Raw genomic sequence first — 11890 nt, 5'->3', positions numbered from 1 at the left:
CTTTCAACGGTTAGTTTTAATACTGCATTTGGGGAGTTCGAGATTAGCAAAAAGTGCAATGGCTCTCCAGAGCCCCTCTGCAGTCTGCTTGTGCACAGTTGTGGAGTTTTTATGGAGTAAAAGTAGGTTTTACTGCACCCTGAAATCAGCAAAATTACCCTCCCAAAATAGTAAGGGCTATATAGTAAGGTGGGAAAAAAGTCGCTTTCGTTATATAACACAAACGAGGTAAGCTAAAAACCATGTTGTAAGTAAGTAAGTAAGTAAAGTTTATTTATATAGCACATTTATCACAGCAAAGCTGACCAAAGCACTGAACATAGTCAAAGATAAACATAAAATAAACAGAACAAAACAGATTATACAGTAAAACAATGGAACATAGATAAAATTCAATTTAAAATGCCTGGGAATAAAGATATGTTTTCCACTTCATTTTAAAAGTTGTGATAGATGATGCAAGGTGAATGTCCGGTGGAAGTTGGTTCCAGAGATGAGGGGCCGCAATAGAAAAAGCCCTATCACCCTTCGTTTTTAAGCGTGAACGAGGGACAACTAAAAGAGCTCTATCAGAAAATCTTAGAGATCTGGAGGATGAAACAGGAATAAGATGATCTGAGAGATAAAATGGGGCTTGACCATTAAGGGCTTTAAAAACAAACAACAAAATTTTAAATTGAATTCTAAAATAGACAGGAAGCCAATGAAGAGAGGCTAAAACTGGTGTAATGTGATCTGTGTTCTTTGCCCCGGTCAACAGCCTTGCAGCAGCATTGTGTACCATCTGCAAGCGTGCAATGTAAGACTGAGGAAGACCCAAATATAATGAATTACAGTAGTCAAGGCGGGAGGTAATAAAAGCATGAATGACTTTCTCCAGGTCATTAAAAGTTAAAAATGATTTCAGTCTCTATATGATCCGTAACTGATAAAAACTGTTCTTGACAACTGTATTAATTTGTTTAGTTAAACAAAGTTCAGAGTCCAGAATGACACCAAGATTTCTGACCTGGGAGGAGACTGAGGGGAAATGCTTACCAAGCTCATTTATGAGACCACTTCTCAACTTAGGGGGGCCAAAGACAATTACTTCCATCTTATTTTCATTAAGTCTAAGAAAGCTATTTGAAAGCCATTTCTTGATATCTCCTAGGCAGGCCAATAAGGGTTGAATGGTATCACCAGTTTTCAATGGTATGTACAACTGGGTATCATCAGCATATAAATGAAATGAAACATTGTGTCTCCTAATAATGTCTCCCAAAGGTCGCATATATAAATAAAAAAGGAGTGGCCCTAAAATGGATCCTTGAGGCACTCCACAGATAATAGGAGCAACAGATGAAGAGTCGACCGTGTTGCATCGTGCATGTCTTTTGTGAAGTTGTGAAGATCAGCGACACAGTCTTGGGTGGCTTAGGGTAACAGATGCTGAACAAAGCTGGGAAAATTAGCCTACTCCATGTGCCTTACAAAAACATTATTTTAATCAAAGTGTATTAGACCAGTCATATATTTTAGACATATGGGGGCTGCATCTTTCCTGGCTACCCCATCTGTCTCTCCCAGAGCTCTGAATGAAGTTTCAGCTTACACCCAAATGCATTGAGGAAACATTCAGCCTCCCATAGAGATGCAGAAGTGCAGGCTGTACCTGCTGCTCTGGGACAGGCACGCCCGAGGTGCTAAGACAGGACTGTGGAAATGCTCACGGGAAAAGGCCTCTTTTTACAGGTTTTTGCTCTTGGGGTGCAGCTGATGGTTGTTGTGAGAAGTAAAAGAAGTCACAAAGCCACCACAACCAACCCGTGTGAACAAACAATCCTGTCTGTAAAGCTCCAATGTAAGTTTTCAATGATGTTGGGTGGTGTGCTGTGCAGTGAATAACACACATGAACACGAACCAAAATATGCAAACTCACCAGGGTTGGTGATGGTCAGAAGATCCAGCCTTCGTTGTTGCTGAAAAAGAAACAAAGAGATAGCAGAGGTCTTCTCTCAGAAAGAGAAAACAGATCCAGAGTGTTTTTTTTTTTTTTTTACTTTTTTTTTTACTTTTTTACCCAGAAATCAAAGTTTGTGCTGTCTGCCTTTTTTTCTGCTCTTTTGCTCTCTATCTCTCTCTGGAGAGATAAAAATGTGTCATGCATTTTACATCAATTTTATGTAAATATATGTACATATACAGTGCATTTATATCACTCTATGAAACAGAATCATTCTAATCTTACACTTTCTCACAAAATGACTCAAAAAAAGGTCAGTTGGAAAGTAGATTTTTTTAAAATAATATCTTTCTCTTTTTTTGTCTGTACACACACACACACACACACACACACACACACACACACTCTCTCTCTCTCTGTCTTTTGCTTGTTCAATTATTTCAATGGTGTGTGTGTGTGTGTGTTTGTGTACATAATACAGTGCGTTTTGTAAATTATATATTCATGTGCTGCAGTAGATGCGGGTCGTTTCCTGGAGAGATGGTGTGACATCAGTGAGGCTACAGCAATCCACACAGGTCACACTCTCAGATCGATAAGTGCCCAATCAAAGACTGATGGCGTCCTCAATGACATGCTGCAGTGTGAGGCGAACACACATAACACACATACTGTGAGCGCAGGCAGCTCAAGAGCTGTACTTTAACTCTCTTGTGGTAAAAGTACTGCAGGTCCTTCTACACGAGAGCCACTATACACATAGTAGAGCAGAGAGCATACATTGATATCATTCACATGTGCACACACACTCAGTTCTGCTTTTCAGTATCTGGTTGACTGATTTTTATAATGACTGGATTGCTTATTGCATTCTAAACTGCCATTCGGCGGTGAAGCCACCGGAAGTGTTCGATCAGCCATCTTACTGTTCCCTAGCGGCATAGAGAGCATCATTGACTGACAGCCAAAACCTTGACTTAAAAATACCCGATCTGAAGTGCATCAGTCACACAGTTTTTAGGATATGTGCATGTTAATTAATTGATACTCCAGATGTTATTTGCAATGTCTATGGTCTTTTTGGGCAGAAAAACTGCAGCGCACTTACCGACACAGGTAACTGATCCAATACAAAATATATTTCTTTGTGTACGTAATAATGCAGAAAATTTTAAACATGAAAATATATCTGGTATTAGTATCAGAAAGGTCCTGATGGAGCAATATCTATTTCAGACTCCTCAAGATCGAGCAAATTCTGTCGTGCTTTGGATTTCAGTTTGCGTACGACTTAAATTGTTATGTTACGTATGTTTAATTAATTATTCCCTTAACCGACGCTAAAATCATTAACTGCTTCAAAATGCATGATGTTAACAAATTAATTTTTTGAAACATTTGCTGTTAGCCTACTTTATGAACAAAAGCAATATAACAACATAATTACATAAACTTACGAGATTAATTAACATATACAACACGTAAATCTATATTCATATTTTGTGAGATATATGTTTAATGCATATGTTGAGGATCTCGCCCATCTGAGGGACTACTGTAATGTATATGAACAGAACTTTTTAATAGGCATTTTCGACATTTAACAAATAACCATTTCAATTCATAGGACGTTTGCATTGTAAGAATGTACATGGATGCTTCAGATATAATAATGCTGACTCATTAGGTGATGTTTTCTCATTAAAATCGTACGATTTCCTATAAATTCAATATAATTTATGGGAATACTAGGGAATATCAATATGGTGGCGTGGTGACTACACTTCTATGACGTCATGAGCAATCCAGTTCTCTATTATAGATCAGCGGTCAGGTCATTTCCTGATGATTAGCAATTATCCAGTTAAGCCATAGGGCTTCGACTTAGTTTTTGATTTCATAAAATCTTCTTTTTGTTCTGGCTTTCTGAGAAGCAAAGTCTGAAAATATAAAAAGAGTGTCAGTGAATCAGTTTTAATGAGTCACTGTGTGTTTGTAATGTATGTGGATCTATGCATTGTGCTTGTTAGCATTTAAGCATTTAGCAATACATATTTTATCGGGACATCTGACATCTGATGTGCATCTTCTATCTGCTAAAAATAATTTTGAAAACAGTATAAATTATGCTGGCACCTGTCAAATAGCATGTGTTAATGTATTGTTTATGTGATAATTGGAAGATATGAGTCGTGACTCATAGGTGCTAACTCTCACAGAGCATTTTCTTTAACAAAGTAATAAAAATCTCTTTGAAAGTGTGCATATAGTGTAACATAATACAAGTTGATGTTAAAGCATAATTGCAGAAGGCTTTGTTTCGGCAAACTCCTGGAATGATGTCTATTATTTAATTTTTCAGATTGCCCCCTGCTGGTGAAAGAGACACATACAACACGATTCAGCTCATTTTCTGAGCTCATTCCAATAACAGGGAAAGTAAAACTGAAGAGATGCATTGCATAACACTAAAACATACATTAATATTTAAGATCATTTCAATAAAAAAAGTTTGTTTTGCATTTTAAACACTAGTTAACTTGCAATATATGTGCATATATTTACATATCAGAGTCATGGGATCAGAAAGTCAATATCACTGCTCTGAAATGTTGTTTACTGCCTACACAGGCTGCAAGTGAAATGAAACCACCATACAAACAGCACTCCTGTCACAAAGCGCACAAGATTTACAAATGATAAAGTTTGATTGTTAATTTGTTTATAAAATAATTATTTACTGGTAAGCATAGAAAATAGGTTGACCACATGTCCTCTTTCTCTCACCAGAACCAGTCCAGGATTTCTAAGCTACCTAAAATGTCTGGGTTCTGGCTTTGTTTTCCTATTGATGTGCTCTGTATACTGTCCTTATACATTATATGTACCAATATATGTACATTATATGTATTTGCATAATAACACCATTGGTTAGTTATGTACAATTCCTGAACGCTATTGGTCAAACAGCTTTTCAGTCATTACTTTTAGCAAGTATGAAAACAATAGGAAAGCAAAGTGAAAACCCAGATATTTTAGGCAATTTAGAAATCCTGGCCAGGACATATCTGGAAAAAAAAGCTAACCCTACAAAAAAAAAAAAAAAAAAAAATACACAGTGCACTCAAAAAATACTGGATACATTTGTCAAAATACATTATTAGTAAATAGTTTAAATCCTTTTAAATAAGAATTTACAGTATTGAATGAAATCAATATAAATTAAGTATATTTATTGTTATTATTATAATTTTTTTATTCAATGTGTTAGAATTGGCTGCTGTCTTGGACCTTAGAATTTGGCCAAACTCTGTTTAAATTACAAGGTTGTTTTAACATCAGAAGCATGTCTATGATGCCTTAAAAGGCAGCACACTTGGTGTTAGAACACAACTAATGTTAGTCTTTATGAAATGATCCTTGACAGAGAGCGGCAACACTACAATCTACCTCTTCCCAACAACCCGAGACAAGAGTAGTTGAATTATTTAGCATTGGTTTTTCACTATTACCACCTAGAAAGCAGGCAGTAAAAGGCATTTTATTTTTAAAGGAGATGGTTTATGCTGAACCAGGCGAATATACATTGCAACTATACAGTGCAATTCAGTCCAGTGAATGTGAATGTGAATACTCCCGTCGACAGTTCAAACCAGTTGAGAGCTTCCTTTCTTCTATGCCAATTAGAGGCTCTGAAAAAGGCCAGTTGTTCCATTCCTTTGATCTGACCTTTGTTAGTTTTGCTTGGCCTTGTTCGTACAGATCCAGCATATTTCAGATGGAAACGGCAAGTGGAAACAGACAGTGGATGCTGCATTGTATCTGTCTGAACATTGACATGATCGTTTACTTCCCCTAATATCACTCTTTGCCTTGTACTTCCGCATTGAATTCCGTCAGTTACAGCTACAAGCAGTGCATCCTTTCATTATAATCTTGTGAACTGACAAGTGACTCCTGATTTCTTATGATAAATCTATGAAAAAGTGGAGACAAGATTTTCAAAGCACTCCTTAACTCATAGTAGTTAAATTTAAATTCAATAATCTCTTATTAATCCAACTGAACCTGCTTGTAAACACTTAACTTGATCTAATTAGGCGGCATTGTCCATACTGTTGCTGTAGATTTGGACTTTTAGAGAATTCCTTCTTAAGTACACATAGATGGACATAAACTGATATTTTCTCCAGGTTACATAGTTTTGTGTAAAATATAAGTGGTACAAGTTTCACTGTCTACATGGATAAGGTACTTAGTGTTTTCCAGGAACGGGAAAAGGAAAGATAGAGACACACACAGAGAGAGAGAGAGAGAGAGAGAGAATCACATTAGGAGAGGCAATCCTAGGTATGAAAATAGGATTGTATTAATCTTTATCAAAGAGTGCCAAGGAATCCCCTCAGAACAGTGCCAGTCTGCATAAGAGTGCACAGTGGGTGTCCCGGTCCCACTGGAGTCAAAATGCTTTCTATATTCTGAATGGAACAGAATATCTATTCTATTTCAACACCAAAGACACAGACACAGGTGAACAAGAGGAGAAAAGAGAAGGGTGACTGGTGCCGAAAGTCAGAGATCTGGGAGTCTGGGGCTCATACACAGGCTGTGACGGGGAGGCCTGCTCACCTCAACAGATGCTGGGGTCAGAGCCCTTCACCCTATGTCAAAAAACCCAATGCACTCTGTCCAATTACCAACCAAGACCTCTCAAAACACACACATCTAAATGAGGATGTATTGTAAAGAGATATATGGTTTTCGTATAAAGCTAAACAAAACTACAGACTTCCCTTCTAAGATTTCTGCACAATGCATTCTCAGAAATAGGCACAAGAGTTGTCACTGGGGTAGTATATTTTCAAAAGATTTTTACCTAAAGGTTCCATATTGTACCTAAAGCGTCCATATTAATACTTTACATGCATATATTAGTACATAAATATATGTACATTTTGAATGTACAGCTCTTGAAAGTGACAGTCTTTTACCTTTTTTCTGAGAGTGAAGTGTGTGTGTGTGTGTGTGTGTGTGTGTGTGTGTGTGTGTACTACTGGTCAAACGTTTGGGATGCTCTTTAAGGTTGCATTTATTTGATAAAAAATACAGAAAATAAAAACAGGTATCTTGCAAAATTTCATTACAATATAAAATAATGGTTTCTATTTTAATATCCTTTAAAATATAATTTATTTCTGTGATGAAAAGCTGAATTTCCATCAGCCATTACTCCGGTATAAAGTGTCACATGATCCTTAAGAAATTTATATATAACAATATTAATTTTGGCGGGGGAAACTGCTATACTATTTTTCAGGATTCTTTGATAAATAAAAAGTAAAAAAAGAACAGCATTTATTCAAAATATAAATCTTTTCTAACAATATAAATATTTGCTATCACTTCTTAACAATTTAACACATCCTTGCTGAATAAAAGTTTTAATAATAAAAAAAATAATAAAAATAAATTACTGACACCAAGCTTTTGAACTGTATTTTCAGAAAAGATGTATATTTTAAATAAATGTTCTTTTTTGCTTTATATTCATCAAAGAATCCTGAGGAAAAGAATAGCAGCCCCCCCCCCCCCAATATATATATTTGGCAGCACGACTGTGAATAAATCAGCATATATATATAATTTATTATACATTAATTTAATATTATTATATTGTAATTTTTGCATGATACAAAAGTTTATGCTTTATTAAAATTCATATATATATATATATATATATATATATATATATATATATATATATATATATATATATATATATATATATATATATATTAGATATTTTTAAATTAATAATTAAATATAACATTTTATAAAATGTATTATTGTCCCCCAAAGTTTAATATTAAAATATATAAGAATTAACATTTATTTACTGATATATTCTAAACAACTGAAGTAGTATATGATTTATAAATTAAATGTATAACAAAATTAATAAATATAATATTTGTAATTCTTATTTTATTAATACAAAAAGTTTTTTTCATTATTGGAAGTTTTTGATGTCATAGTTTGTGCTCGTACAAGCAGACATATTTCACACTGACACCTTGACACTGTTTTATTCTGAATATTTTAAAGAAGCTAACTAAAACTTTTCCTCCCTGGCTTGACCTACATTCAGTCCAAAACTGCAAATAGGCCAGACATCCCAAACTTTCCTCTTAAAATGTAATTAATCTTATCAGGGGCATCCATACCTTTTCAAAAGAGCCTTAATCTGTGCAAGGTGCAAAACTGCACGACTGCAATTAAGAGGGCTGGCCATCAGACAGACCCCAAAAAATAAAAAAAATCCTTAATTTACTTGACCTTTCGTCTTTTAACGGAATTAAATATTCATTTGCAATATTTCCTCCTGAATTTACTCTTCTTATTTGCAGATGATTATCATGGGTGGGGTACGATCGAGCCATAATTGAAAAATACACCCAACAATTTGAGTCTCATTTCGAATGCATGCAAGGTCAATATAATGAGATTAACTTGAGCTGCCCCATCTTATCTTTCACTTAAAGATACACATGGCGACTGCAGGCTAAACTATTTGACTTAAAATTTCAGTTACAGAGTAAAGAGAAAGTCATATTAGCAATTTAGGGAAAAGGGAGGCAAACTTTATACGTTTACTCAGGGATAAACTTGTTCTGTGCCATAAACTAGCTGATGGTTGAGATATGTCATGAATTATAGACCCCCGTGGATGTTCCTCCCTCTATAAACACACACATGCATAGCCCAGTGGTGATGAGGTAAGGTAGATTAACGCTGGACTACCATCTGCCATAGTCCCAGTAGCAGGAGTCATCATCACTGGGATCAGTCCCCAAGGACCCCTCTGTCTGACGCCAACCTTCCCATAAAGAGGAAAAGAAGAGGAAAAAGAGAGAGATGCGAGTGAGTCAACAATCTGACTCACCTCATCTTAGAGAGGGAAACACTCCTGTGTAGGTGAGTCATCAGCGACCAAAACACATACATTTACTTCTCTAGTCTCTCGCTTCCATCTAGTGTTCGGTTTACCCTTCTTCCCTCTGGGAAGATGTTTTCCTCTTTTATAGCACAGATCTGAGGGATGAGCTCACGATGAGGTCATCTTCCCCTGGGTCTCTCTCTTCACTGAGCACTTACTGTCAGATTCACTGTAACGCTCTTCATCATGCTCTGAATATGGGATGCTTTGTCATGTAAAATACCTCACCGTGTAGTAAAAATTCAAACCAACAGATCCAATGTATTTCAAAACTCTTCATTAGGCTAATTACACATAGATGGCCAATTATAATATCAGTTTATAATCTGTGTTGGGTATAACACATTACTGTAATGAAATTATCCACTGAAAAAAGTACAGAAAGGGATTTCTGTTTATTTTTAGGTAATTTAATTACAGTTTAACTGTTTGTGTTACATTTCTAGAATCAATATTGAATTTGAAATCTAAATTTATCGTCTAAAGGTAAAATTGAACAGAAACAGCATCTTTAAACCTCTGTGTGCTGGTGCATTCACTTAAAATACTTAAAATTACCTAAAATCAGATACAGATAAGATTAATCGAATTTATAAATGGTACACTTTATGGTATACTGACAAAACACTGTGATTTTGTAAAATAAACAAAATAAACTTTCTGCTGTTTTGGTTCTCTGTTCTCTTTCTGAAACAAGTCACAAAAACTAACCGAAACTTGAGAATACTTCACATACACACATCATAAATACGTCTATAGAAAACTGAAATGTGTGAAAAAGGGTACATTTTAGTCCTCTTCATTCCACAACAAATCCTTTAAAACATGTCAGATGACTAAAAAATGTGACACATATTCTGGAAAATAATACCTACACACACACAATGTATATTTGGCAAAATGTATATTTAGCTAAATTCGTATTTTGTTATAAAAATTTAAATAAAAATTATATAAATTTACATATAAATACTTATACATAATTTTGCAACATTAGAAATTTGCTAAAAAAAAAAAGCAGCAATATTTTAGTATTAGTTACTGAAAACGCTATATCAGTCAACCACTAATATAAACAATAATTCATGTTGGATAAAATAAATTTGTCAAGCACTTAATTAAAACATTCTATATCATGTACGCATTCTTATTTTGCCATTAAAAAGTAAAGGACTATTCTGTTCCTGTGTGGAGATTGAAATGGACTGTCTGCTGGGGTTACTCTATTGCGTGACCAGGACAGCCTTGGTTTTAAAAATACACCACAACAAATAAAAGATTCATTTCTTAGGAGAGCACCTGCTCCCCTCAGATTTGAAACATCTTGCTGCCCACCTGCAGCAGAACTGCAGCCCAGAGCAGAGAAATCGAATCGCCCCACAGTCAAATCTGCATCCAACCTATTCGGCTCTTAAAAGCCATGATTGAATTTCATCTTGATGCCATTAAATATTTATAAAGGCCAATTAGAAGGGCAACTCTTTGCTGGCGGTAAAGACTCCTCTCCATCATCCACTCCTGTGCTCTATCAGGTCCTGCCTCTGAAAGATCGCCCTTAAAGGCCACAAGACCAAACTCTTCCTACGCTCAACTGGACCGAAGTATGCATGTCAGATGAGAAGTAAATGCGCCTAAATCCTGAAGGAGCATATATGAATTGATCCTAGCAACTAACATGTAACAGTTGAGACTAATGGAAGGCAGAAATGACATCATACTGGAATAAGAGCAGACAACATCATGCTCTATAAGCAGCGGAGCATCTTGGGCCGAACTCTTGGAAGACAATTTATCCCCTGGGGGACTTTCTGTTGTGAGATAAATGGAGCATCAAAGTGAGTTAAGTGTGAATAGACACTGGTAGAGGATAAGAGGACAGGTGGATGAACAGAGTGAGAGAATAGGGGGTTGAAAAAAAACAGCATAATCATTTTGATGCTGTAATTAGATTTATAGCTTCAGGAAGGTGCTGATATCAATCTGTGTGTGGATTTCAAAAGTCTGTATATACCTTTAGAATGTTTAGTAAGGCCTACATACAGTACTTGAAGAGACACAGGGCCAAATTTACTAAACAGGGCAAATTAGCAAGAGAGTGCAGTCCCTTAAAAGTGCAGATGGGAGTGGAAAGTTCTGCAGGTGATCTACTGAAAATGCGTAAAATAAAGAAAACAGACAGGGCATTTCCATAATGACCAACGCAATCTACCAAGAGCAGTGCAAATTAGCCTAGTGTTTCAAACAAGCAGAGCCGATGATGATCGGGTGCGGGTAAGTAACAACACAGTGTCACAATCTCCATCTAGGAGGGAATGAAGAAACGCTGAAAATAACATGAATAAGTCTTTAATAATCCAAAGGACAGGACCCAAAGGACAGGGATCCAGGGAAACATCCAACAAGTAGAACCAACAACACAAACTGAAAGGACAGTAGTTTTTAAACACAGGGTGTTTGGGAAAACACAGGTGCAATGAATGACTAATTAAGGGGAACACGACACACCTGGGGAAGGAAAACACAACACAATGAGTCCAGGGCATGACACTACTCCCCCCTCCAGGAAGGTGTGTCCTCACATCGTAGGAACAACATGGATGGGGGCATATATGGGAACTCAGGAGGAAGTTCCGGAGGAGGATGGATATCCGGGAGGAGGACGACAGGCAGAGACCAGGGAGGAGACGATAAAGGGAAAAGCCAGTGAGGAGACAGGAAGGACCGGAGCAGGAAGAGTCCAGTTGTATCCAGCTGATGAGCCAGGCACAGGGGAGGATCTGGAGGTCCTAGGCAGAACTGATGACCCCAGCGGAGATGCGGAGCCGAGGGTTTGAAGGAGCCTGACAGAGCCGGAGGGATGGAAGATTGAGGCAAAGCCAGAGGAGTGGAGTCCCCGAGGCGCAGGATGGTCAACGGCAGACCAAGGTGGAACAGGAGGGACGAGGGA

The 11890-nt window shown here is 36.6% G+C and overlaps 1 pseudogene; it reads right to left on the bottom strand.

The window, feature by feature from the left end:
• Positions 1–11890, bottom strand: part of LOC128018845 (cytosolic carboxypeptidase 6-like) — a 321358-nt pseudogene that overhangs the window by 95849 nt on the left and 213619 nt on the right.

The sequence above is a fragment of the Carassius gibelio genome, chromosome A8 (assembly GCF_023724105.1).
Source record: "Carassius gibelio isolate Cgi1373 ecotype wild population from Czech Republic chromosome A8, carGib1.2-hapl.c, whole genome shotgun sequence".
NCBI lineage: Eukaryota > Metazoa > Chordata > Actinopteri > Cypriniformes > Cyprinidae > Carassius > Carassius gibelio.
The sequence above is the reverse complement of the archived record's forward strand: the minus strand, read 5'-3'. Positions and strand labels throughout refer to the sequence as shown.